General features: G+C 41.2%; 1 protein-coding gene across 1 annotated transcript in view; it reads right to left on the bottom strand.

The window, feature by feature from the left end:
• The window catches only part of shank2b (SH3 and multiple ankyrin repeat domains 2b), a 327738-nt gene that overhangs the window by 63767 nt on the left and 251570 nt on the right, over positions 1-12401 (bottom strand). The window lies entirely within an intron of this gene.

The following is a 12401-nucleotide window of genomic DNA, read 5'->3' as shown; positions in this document are numbered from 1 at the left end:
TTACCTCCACTGTATACACACAATTACTGACACAGAGGAACAAACAGAAGGCAGAAATCTACAGGGTGGAGAGAACTTTACATAAATTATGTTGTGCAAGAAAGTCTCTAATGTGCTTATTTCATAAATACACGTGCAAATTCCCAATAATTTATTACATGTCTCCAAAAAATACTTTTCTTTGATAAGTTACTGTCAACGAATGAATTGCCAACATCAAAAACTGCAATTTAAAGCTCACTGTATCATGTAATAGCAAACTAATACAAGTATACTAGAGCCACACTGTGGCCAATACTAATACAAATTTTTAGATAGAAAGAATTCTGATATATATGCTTGACTCTGCACAACCATCTGTTCAACAGAGAGTGTACTTTTCTACATATGCTGCAGACAGGATGGTTTGAAACAAGAGAGCTGGGTCACTTACTTCACCACTTCCCCACACTGGGTGGCTTGAAGTGAGAACTCTTTTCTATAAACAAAGCAAATGGAGTTAAAACCTCTCAAGCTGTGTCATGGATTTAAATAAAAAAAACAGGAACCTTGTGATGGAGATTTTCTGACCAAAAGAGAAGACACTTGAAACTGAATGTTCCCATAAAATACGATGATAATCATTAGGAAATATCATTATCATTATTGCAAAGTCCTAAACTGTATGAAAGACTAGAAAAACAAGTTAAATTCTTTAATCATACACTTTCCCTCTTTTTTTAAATGTGCTTCCACAGAACTCAGCATTAGGTAATTAGGAAATGCACTTAGAATTTAAATCCTATTTAAATCCAACAGACTCTGGCAGTTTTTGATAGTTTCAGTTTAAGAAGACAGATGCATCTCATGGCTAAACTTCAATGTACAACCTAAAGTGTTGTGATGAAAAAGCTGAACTTTGGCTGGTAAGTATTTCACAGTAAACGTCCACTGTGTGTGCTACATGGCTCCAAAAACCTCCATTAGGTTTGGAACGCTCCCTCGAGATCCTCCTTTGTCTACTTGCCAACCATCAATTTCATCATAGACCTTAAGATTGTGGACAGGAAATTTCAACGTCTTCAAACTGACCCAAAAGTCACATGAAGCATCAGAAATGATGACAAGACCCAGAGACTAAGCAGCAGGCTTTGTCCATCACATTTAAGCCTGGTCTGAAGGTATTAGGTCAGGTTCATGACCAGGAGCATTTTTGTTGATATTTTTAACATTCATGGGGCTGTGCTCTGTAAATCTGTGAGAAACTTACTTTCAAGGATAGTTCAACTGTAACGCCCAAGAGCATCCTGGCCATTCTAACATAATTATCCCTCATTACTTGTTCTATTTGCCATATTTATCTTGTTAATAATTTGACTTCTTAAATCTGGATACTGTACCTACTGTGAAAAAGAAAGCCTCAATTCAGAAGTACTTGTCTCCCTGGTATAACTCTCAAACACGTACCTTAAAGCAGATAACTCTTAAGCTGAAGAGGAAATGGCAACTCACAGATTCAGAAGATCAACTATCATGGAAAAATTGTTTGCTGCTCTATAAAAATAGAACTTCCCCCAATCTCCTGTTTTTAGTTTATGTAGTTTATGTTCACCCCTATACAGTTAGCTCTGAAGGCTGAAGCAAAGATTTTTAAAATGGACACTCACAGGATATGTTCCACTGTTTCAAAACATTAGCCCTCAAACCTTTGCTTTGGGAAAGAGATGTTACAGAAAATTCACTTCAGTTAAATTTCAAGCGCCAAATCACAACAACAGTCACCCTAAGGCGCTTTATATTGTAAGGTAGACCCTACAATAATACATACAGACAAAAAACCAAATAATCATATGACCCCCTATGAGCAAGCACTTTGGCGACAGTGGGAAGGAAAAACTCCCTTTTAACAGGAAGAAACCTCCGATAGAACCAGGCTCAGGGAGGGGCGGGGCCATCTGCTGCGACCGGTTGGGGAGAGAGAAGGAAGACAGGATAAAGACATGCTGTGGAAGAGAGCCAGAGATTAATAACAGGTACGATTCAATGCAGAGAGGTCTATTAACACATGAAGAAGAAATACTCATGGGAATCCCCCAGCAGCCTATGCCTATTGCAGCATAACTAAGGGTGGATTCAGGGTCACCTGATCCTCCTCATGGAGAATCCTGAGGTACTATTCTGGCCACAAGAGATATATAATCTCTTGAGCAAGTTTCTGGCCTGACGTGGGGTCTCCTCCCAGCTGAGCATCCCCAGAAAATCTTCAGCAGGAGGCGCCCTGATCAGATGTCTCCTCCCAGCTCCCGACTCCCTCTGGATGACTGGGCTTGTCATTCTATTTCTAAGGGCTTTTCCATTTCCATTCACATTACCGGACAGGGAGTAAGTGGGAGAGTCCATACAGATGTCTGCATGCTGCATCTGCATTTTTTGTTACTGGTCCGGTAGCCTTTAAATTACAATACAGCAGCTATACATGTACCCTAGGCAGCAGACTTTAAATAGACTTCTAAGAACACGAATGACTATTCAGCCACAATGCCTCCAGCTGTCCATGTCTGCAACAGACCGTAATCTAGGATTATGGCTGAGCCTAGCTACCCTATGGAGTAAACTCATTTCACCCGCTTGTACCTACTACTTCACTCTTTCTGTCACTTACCTAGAGCTAAAGACCATAGGTCGAGATTGGAATATGGATTTAGTGGTAAAGCTTTGCCTTCTGGCTCACCTTGCATTACTGCTGAAGCCGCTCAGTTCATCTCACACTCCACCTTCCCATCACTTGTGAAAAAGATGAGCTACCTAACTCTTTCACTTGTGGCAATGACTCTCCCAAAGCCAGAAAGAGCAATCTACCGTTTTCCAGCAACCATGGCTTCAGGCACTCATCCTCGCAACTTGTCGTATAACTGGAAAACTTCAAACATCAGCTTGCTGTTGAAGACTATGTTTTCTTGAAGTCAACAGAACCAAGTCATCTGCAAAAAGCAGGAATACTATTCCCAAAACAAATGCCCTGCTTGCCCTGACTACGGAACGAGCAACTCCTACAAATACATATGCACTGTAGTGCTTTAGAAAATCCAGTCTTTAGTCTTTGTAACAGTAGAACAGGGTTCTGCACTGGTGCAAACTATTAGTAAATCTGCCCTTAATTGCAGCAAACATCCCTCACCTTCCTTTGCTTTGAATTAAGGTTTCCCTCATTTTCTCTCTCTCACTCAGACAAAGTCAACTAGCTGCACTGACATGAAGTGCAGACAGCTGAAGCATCGCAGTTATTGATGGGGACTACGACAAGTACCCACTTAAACACATTTAGACAGATGACTTGAGTGTTTGTGTACAAGTGCACAAAATGCACGCAAGCATCATCATGCCAGGCTGCTAACGGCAATAAAAGATTGATGCTCAGCCAAGCCTTAAATCATGCCTGCAAGAGGATATGTATTCTGCTAATGTGGGGTAGACAGAAACAGCACACTTGTGCATTCTTGCGTAAGCAAGAATTGAATTTAGTATCGAAAGCAATGGCCAGGTATTTGGAAAATAAACTGCAGGATAATAAAAAAGGCATCAGCCCACAGTGTCCACATACAAAAGCCTGTTGTTACTACTTTAACACATTCTTCTGTTTTTCCATCTTTGCATGCCTCTGAGTCACTGCTACTGTCATTCAACCCATGAATTTAAAATCAACATGCACCATCCTCGAGAGAATTCCACTAAAAATGTGTTTAAAGACAGAAAAGTGGTTTCACAGCCCCAATGCTTCATGACTTTCCTCCCTCACATGTAGCAGAAATGTGAGCATGGAGAGTTCACCTGTCAGGCAAACATGCCAGAGACATCCCTTCACTGGAAATCTGTTTAGCAGCTCAATATTGCTGGTCATCTGTTGGGACTGTAATGGGATTAGATACAACAGCCAACAGGATACCATGGTAACTGCATCACCACTATGTCATGACTGCTACAAGACAGCCCATTTGCCCGTTAGCTTTTAATCACATATATCCCAGTTTATTTCCATTTTAACAACACCACCACCTCTTTTTCGGAAAATGGCTTTATTTATAAAGTATATTTCAGCGCCACACAAAATTCTTTGCATATAAAGAGCATGCCTCTGTACTAAATTGTCATTATGAAACAAAACATATGAAAATGGGAGACATCAAAGTGCTGAGCAATCAAGAAAGATTGGGATAATATCTATCTGTCAGAACATCATCAACTTTCCTCTGAACTCCCAAACACAGTGTTCTTAAAAAGATGCCACACAGTAGCAAACATGAACCTGAATTTTGTGAAATATGTTTCTGGGAATAAGACAGTCTTGTGCTTCATTGTGCAAATAAACATGATTTAAGGGCTGTGGGTTGGAGATGGCAGTGCCACACTAAAACAGCAAAACAGTAAAACAGTGACTGGAATCAGTGCGGTAATATTCTGCACACGCTCATTATAGAATATGAGCTGTGGTTGGCTAACTAGCTAGAGGCTGTACAGCTGTGAACGTGTCAAACATTTTCAAGCCCGCTGACGCATTTTGTAAAGACACTGATGCTGCTGACACGTCGGCGGCTTTGACTTTGGACCTTCTGAAACAGACTGATGAGATGATTAAAGAGGTCGCAAGAACATTTGGAGATAAAACTAATAACAGATAAGTGGAGACTGAGCTGAAGTCACATTGAGCTTCAGACACAGAGAGTCTGCTCTCCTCATTTGATGCTCCATTTAGCAGAAACGCAGAATAAAGCAATCCCCAGTGCCGTGCTGCTTACAGACAAACGGCCGTTATGGAGTCGTAAAAAAATGGAATAAAAAAAGCTCGCTCAAAATAGAAGATGTGCCACTCTGATGTGATTTGTGATACGTACAAGCTCAGATTTCTACAGTAGTATTCAGAGTATGAGATTTGCACTAGTATGTCAGAAATCCATAATGACTCTGAAGCATTTCGGTGAGGAGCCTTGCTCACATTAGTGAAACACCCAGCAGCACTAAAGATTATTCCAAGTCATTTTGATAAATACAAATCCTTACTAGTGGATGATAACCCCAAGAGATCAGATACTGCAGCTGCTTACACAACACAGTGTCATTTGTGCAGATTACACAGAAACCATGATGAGTAAAGTGAGACGGAGTCTCCTGATTTTAGATTTCTCTGAAAATGTTTCAACTAAATCTGTCAGGTACAAAACAAATCAACCAATAGATGACATTTTACCACTTTCATTGAATTCACTTAGCAACAGTTTAATATCTGTTACTAGGCAGCAAATCAAACAGCGGGGTCGAAGTTATCAATCAGCACAATTACAGCCACAACAACAAACCTTGTTACAAATATAACATATAAATATATAAATTTCAGACTGCTTAAAAATCAGAATAAGCTGGAGCTGGGTGATAAGACCAGAATTTGTATATGTATATACATATATTAAAAAAACATAGTTGTATTAATAAAAACACAATATTTTGCAGTCAGTCCTTTGCAAACTGCTATTCAACATGTCTTCATGTCATCAGTATTAATGTTTCCAGAGAAGCAGAGCTGTCAAATCTGGCTTTAAGACAATGTCCAGTGTGATGCATTCTTCAAATTCTTCTTCAAATTATTTCTCCTAGAGGTAAAAACATCTGTCAGCCTTGAGTAACATTTACCTTTGGCTCACTTTGTTCCCTGTAGCTATGTGTGTCCGATATTCCTGAGCCAGAACATTGAAGCTGCACAAGCGTAAATGAAGCAAAATCAATCTTATTTTTTTTAAAGTGAAAAACTTCCAAACAGCAGACACAGTTACTGTTGTTGGTCAGAAGTCAGTTGGAGGCATCTCTGCTCTCTTTTCTTCATCCTCATCTGTCTTTACTGTTGTGAACTGTAACAGCAGAGCTCCTCTCAGCTGTTAATACACAACACAGATGTGCAACATGCATTACGACATGCTAGCATGTCTCAGCACGATGTTCACCAATTTAATTTTACAACTTTACAGTTATTAGCACAAACAGCACAAGTTACTGCATGCCATGATTTTCTGACAGCGCATTAGAGTGGAGGAAATAGATCTAAGTTTTTTCACAAAGAAATGAATCAGTTTATCAATTACAGACACTCCTGTTCTCCACTTGTTATGCCTATAAAGCACAGCTATCCACAGTTGCAATTTCTTCCATTCCAATCTCTCAACCACCTTGGGCAACACCAAAGAGCTGTCAAAGGACATCAGAGATAAGAGTGTAGACCTGCACCAGGTTGGAATGGGCTACAAGACCATCAGCAAAAAGCTTAGTGAGCAGTAGAGCAGGGCGACATGGCCAAAAATATTTATCACGATATATATATGAAAATTTGAGATAATGATATAACTGACGATATAACTGATGCGAGACAAAATACAACTCCACAACTTTACTAGCGCAAAACCCCCCCCATCCATTAATTTTCACTTAAACAAGCAGCTGTTTATGTTTATGTGCATTAAAGCTATATAAAAATTTAACAGTGCAAATGCAAATTCCTTGCTGAAAGTTTAACCAAAGGGCATTTCCAGTAGAAATGGGCTGACATATCCTAAGCATAACCATGTATAATATCCACTGAAGTTAAAAAGAGGTGCTTTGCAACATTAAACTGCAGTGTGCCAAATAAAAAAGTCAAATACGTATTTTTCGGACCATAAGGTGCACGGGATTATAAAACACATTAAGAGAAACAAAGCAGTCAGATAAGTCAAACTTTACTCAACTCATTCTTCTTGCTTCCTCCACTTCTGTACCATTGATTCATTAATGCTGTATTCTATCACAGCTGCTCTATTCCCATGTTGTTGCAGTGTATTAATGACTAACCTGGTATTGTGGATGGATTATCTCAGTTGTTCTCCTGACTAAAGTTTGGTCCGTTTACAGCATCCTGCCATGTGATTGCATTTGTCCCTAACCATCAGGAACCCTCACGTTAACTTTTATCGAGTGGAAAAAAGTTAGCGTTCATCCTCCAGCTTCACTGTGTTTATGTTATGCTAACATAGCTGTGTCGCTAGCGATCACGTAGCACATCATTATATACCAGCTAGCCCAACTTCAGTAACCCTACAAACGTCACTGCTGTTTAGTTTTCTGTCTTTATTTATGTTGGAAGCGATAGCAGAGCTGTACGTTTGAATTTGTTCAGAAATTTCTCAGTCAGAACATGCTATATCATGCTTAGGCAACTAGCGAAACTAGCGAGCTAACTTCCTGCTAACTTCTCCAAAAGTTGAATCTGTTCATCTGGACGTAGCGTTTTGTGGGAGAAACGTTTCGTCACTCATCCAAGTGACTTCTTCAGTCTCAGCTGACTGCAGGTTTCCCCAAACCTTATAAACAGTACATTTGCATAATGACTGAAACCAGCCCACTGAAGGAACAATGGGCTGTGAGGTCAGTTCCTTAATCATAATTATGCAAATTCCCATGACCATTGATCAACAATCACTGACCAAAACCCACTGATCAAAGAACACTGATCAATGGCCATGAGTACCATTCACAGAGAGTTGGGGAATGGCTGCAATCACAGCATTGTAAGATGGTGAAAGATGTACCCTTAGGCCCCCTCCTCGATTCAGAGATGGTCTTTCCCTTTTCACGTAAATGGCCTCCTTGACTCCGCACTCAAACCAGCGTTCTTCCCTGTCCAGGATGTGTACATCCTCATCGTTGAAAGAGTGTCCACTGGCCTGTAGGTGTAAATAGACTGCAGAGTCCTGGCCTGATGAGGTTGCTCTTCTGTGTTGTGCCATCCGTCTCGCTAGAGGTTGTTTGGTTTCCCCAATGTATAAATCCTGGCAATCCTCCTGGCACTTAACAGCGTACACTATGTTACTCTGTTTGTGTCGGGGGACCCGATCCTTGGGGTGGACCAGTTTTTGGCGCAGCGTATTTTGGGGTTTAAAAGCCACAGAGACCCGGTGTTTAGAAAAAATGCGTCTCAGCTGCTCCGATACTCCTGACACATATGGGATCACTACAGGTTTTCGATTGGGCAGCGGTTGTCCTTCTCTCCTGGATCAGCTGGAGCTTTCTTTAGGAGTCTTCCCAGCTTTGACAAAAGTCCAGCTGGGATTACCACATTTACTCAGGGCCTTCTTGATGTGCTGTTCTTCAGCCTCCCTGGCCGCTGTGTCAGTGGGGATGGTGTTCGCTCTGTGTTGTAGCGTCCTGATGACACCCAGTTTGTGCTCCAGTGGATGATGAGAGTCAAACCTTAGATACTGATCCGTATGCATAGGTTTACGGTACACGTCAGCTTTTAGATGTCCCCCATTACTGATGGAAATCTCACAGTCTAAGAAGGCTAACCTGCCACTTTTCATATCCTCCCTGGTGAATTTGATGTGTTGGTCCACCGAGCTAATGTGATCCATGAAATGTAGTACGTCCTGAGATTTGATTTTCACCCAGGTGTCATCCACATATCTGAACCAATGGCTTGGTGGTGTTCCAGGGTAGGATAGCAAAGCCCTCTTTTCCACTTCTTCCATGTACAAATTGGCCACGATAGATGAAACTGGGGAGCCCATGGCACACCCATGTTTCTGCCTGTAGAACTGACCCTTGTATGTGAAGTAGGTGGAATGAAGACACAGTTCCAAAAGCAAACACACTTGGTCGATGCTGAGAGTGGTCCTGCTGCTGAGGTTGGTGTCATCCTGTAATCTCTTACGGACTACCTCCAACGCTTCCGTGACTGGGATGCAAGTGAAGAGAGATGTAACGTCGTACAAGACCATGGTTTCATCTGCCTCCATAATGACATCTCTCACCTTCTCAACAAAATCCAGGGTGTTCTGGATGTGGTGTTCAGAGCTGCCCACCAGCGGGTTGAGGATCGAAGCCAGAAACTTGGAGATGTTATAGGTGACCGAGTTGATCATGCAGACAATTGGTCTTAAAGGTGCACCCTGCTTATGTATTTTCGGTAAACCATACAGACTTGGTGTAGACTCCCCTGGTTTCAGTCATTATGCAAATGTACTGTTTATAAGGTTTGGGGAAAACTGCAGTCAGCTGAGACTGAAGAAGTCACTTGGATGAGTGACGAAACGTTTCTCCCACAAAACGCTACGTCCAGATGAACAGATTCAACTTTTGGAGATTTACTTTCCTGGATGATTGAGAATGCATCAAGATGTTCCTGCTAACTTCTAACTCTGTTAAATGTAATAAATTCTGTTTTCATGGATGCCTGGATGTTAAACTTAATTGTTACACCTGGTAAAGCACCAACGCTGATCGTTTTATTAAAGATGAAAGAATTTAGACAGTTTTTAACTCTCAGTGATGCCGCAGTGTTCGTTTGACTTTGGGACATGAAGTGGACGGAGTTTAGGACCCAGATTACTCCCAGATTTATGAGCACCTTAGTCCAACAAATACGGCAATAACGACGGCCCGCTTGCATGTTCTACAAAAAAAATGTGCTTTGTTGTGTATCTGACGGACAAACACAAACCAGTTCCACATCACTGAAGTGGCACCATTTTTACAAACCAATTCTGGTTCATCCGTTTCACTCAACAATCCGCTTTCCCCCTTCTCATTCTCCGTTGCCACCGTGCTTTTTCGGCCATGTGCGTATGAAAACAAAGGCACTGCGCATGCGCGTTTTACCCATATTCTATCGCGATATTTCATTTTCTTATCGTTGCCTAACATTGTACCGGTATTACCGTGAACGGTATAATATGGCCCAGCCCTAGTGAGAAGGAAGTAGTTAAAACGGTACTCAAAAAGCCATCTCTAGACCCAGCAGTCTTAGCTAATTATAGGCCAATCTCCAACCTTCCTTTCATATCAAACATCCTTGAAAGAGTAGTTGTCAAACAGCTAACAGATCATCTGCAGAGGAATGGCTTATTTGAAGAGTTTCAGTCAGGTTTCAGAGCTCATCACAGCACAGAAACAGCTTTAGTGAAGGTTACAAATGATCTTCTTATGGCCTCTGACAGTGGACTCATCTCTGTGCTTGTCCTGCTAGACCTCAGTGCAGCGTTCAATACTGTCGACCATAATATCCTATTAGCGCTATTAGAACATGCTGTAGGTATTACAGATACTGCGCTGCAGTGGGTTTTTGTTTTATCATATCTATCTAATAGACTCCAGTTTGTGCATGTAAATGGAGAGTCCTCTTCACACACTAAGGTCAATTATGGAGTTCCACAGGGTTCAGTGCTAGGACCAATTCTGTTTACATTATACATGCTTCGCTTAGGCAGCATCATTAGAGGGCATAGTATACATTTTCACTGCCGATGATACCCAACTTTCTCTAAGCTAGATAACACACACCAATTAGGCAGGAATGTCTTAAAGGCATAAAGACCTCAATGACCTCTAATTTTCAGGCTTGACCTTGGCCTACTGTAACACTGTGAGGAATCTTGGAGTCCTTTCTGACCAGGATATGTCCTGCAATGCACATATTAAGCAAATATGTAGGAATGCTTTCTTTCATTTGAGCAACATCTCTAAAATTAGAAATATCCTGTCTCAGAGTGATGCTGAAAAACTAGCTCATGCATTTATTACTTCTATGCTCACTTTGGTAATTCATTATTATCAGGATGTCGTAAAAACTCCCTGAATGCTTTAATTAAAGTACTGAGAGAGAGAGCATATTTCTCCTAAACTGGCTTCTCTTCATTGGGTCCATATTAAACCCAAAATTGAATTCCCTGAGCCTGGTTCTGCTGGAGTTGGTTTCCTTTTAAAAGAGAGTTCTTCCTTCCCACTGTCACCAAAGTCAAAGGGGGTCATGTGATTGTTGGGGTTTTCTATGTTGTATTATTATAGGGTCTTGAAAGGTCAAAACTGTTAGTGTGATTATATAGAAATGGAAAAATATAGACTGAGCATCGGTCTGCAAGATCTTGCCTTATGGAGTGAGAATGATCATGAGCACGGTGGTGGATCAGACCAACTCTAAACGGGAGCAGCTTGTTAATGACCTGAGGTCAGCTGGTCAAATGAAACCAAAATTGACTTCTTTGGCATCAATGAACACCGTCCCCACAGTCAAGTGTGGAGGTGGAAACATCATGCTTTGGGGCTGTTTGTCTGCTAAGACAGAGGCCAATAGACAATTTGGCCAATGAGGCTAAAATCTGTCCTGATGTGTGAAAACTTGGTGACTAATTACAAGAAACTTCTTACATCTGTGCTCACCAACAAGGTTTTCTCCACCAAGTACTAAGTCATGTTTTGCTTGAGAACAAATATTTTACTCAGTGACATGCAAATCATGTTATAACCTTCATGTGTCTTATTTTTCTGGTTGATATTCTGTCACTCGCCATAAAAATGAAGCTGGTTTTAATTTCTCTACTACCGAGCAAACCTAGCAGAAAATGCTCTGACAACTCGCAGTAATATCACACCTTATGGAGGACAAATAGATACTGTTTCATGTTATACATCATGCACTAGGCTCTTTATCAGGCCAAATATACTCTCAGTGTCCCTCTGCATCTGTTACAACCCCAAGTGCAGGAATGTAATGATGCATCGTACAGCTGCTGACTTGCACCACAGACATGGGAGAAAAAACTTAAACAGTGTAACAATTCGAAATATTGTTTCCAAACAAATCCCAACAAAAAAAGACCCAACACATGAACGTCTGTGCTGGCTGCTTCAAGCAACAGTGCTGGTCTCACTTCTACACTGATACATGCAGTTAATGTTGTCTGTATATTTATATATTTCATTAACGATTGCACAAACCAAACATGCTATGGATTCACATGCTAGCATCAGTCCCGTGTCAACTATTCAGGCGTGGCTCAGTGGCAATAAACAGGAAGGACAGGCCTTAAGACTCACTCAGTGCTCTGTTATTCCCATGACAATGTCTACACTCACCAGACGACAAAATGTTTCACTCCATCCACAAGTCACCATCCCAATCAAAAGTGGCAGGAGTCAGCTGTCGGTCTAATTGCATGCAAACTGATGATTTCACAGTAAAGTGGCTCCCAAACACTTTCAAACAGAGTGAGGTCTTATTGAAAAAGTCTGCACGATCAAGCCAAATTTTCATTCAGAAGAGTTCGCTGAATAAGCCCAGGCAAATGAGGGGACAAAAAGATGAATGCAGCACATGCTGTACACACTTTGCTTATTCAGTCATAAACACAGCGAGCTCTGAGTGTACGCAAACCCTTCTATAAGAAGAGTATCATCACTGCCAACATGACAAGTAACCAGGAGCACTGAGGTAAAATCCACCAAAAACCACACAACAAAACCAATATTTTCAACCAGCGTTACTAAGCAAAACTCCAGTTTTATGAAACTCGTCCAGAAACTTCTGCTCTCGTAATGTGTCTGACCAACGCTCGGTCACTGACTTGCAT

This window comes from Oreochromis aureus, linkage group 1 (assembly GCF_013358895.1).
Source record: "Oreochromis aureus strain Israel breed Guangdong linkage group 1, ZZ_aureus, whole genome shotgun sequence".
Taxonomy (NCBI): Eukaryota; Metazoa; Chordata; class Actinopteri; order Cichliformes; family Cichlidae; genus Oreochromis; species Oreochromis aureus.
This window is presented reverse-complemented; position numbering and strand designations above follow the sequence as displayed.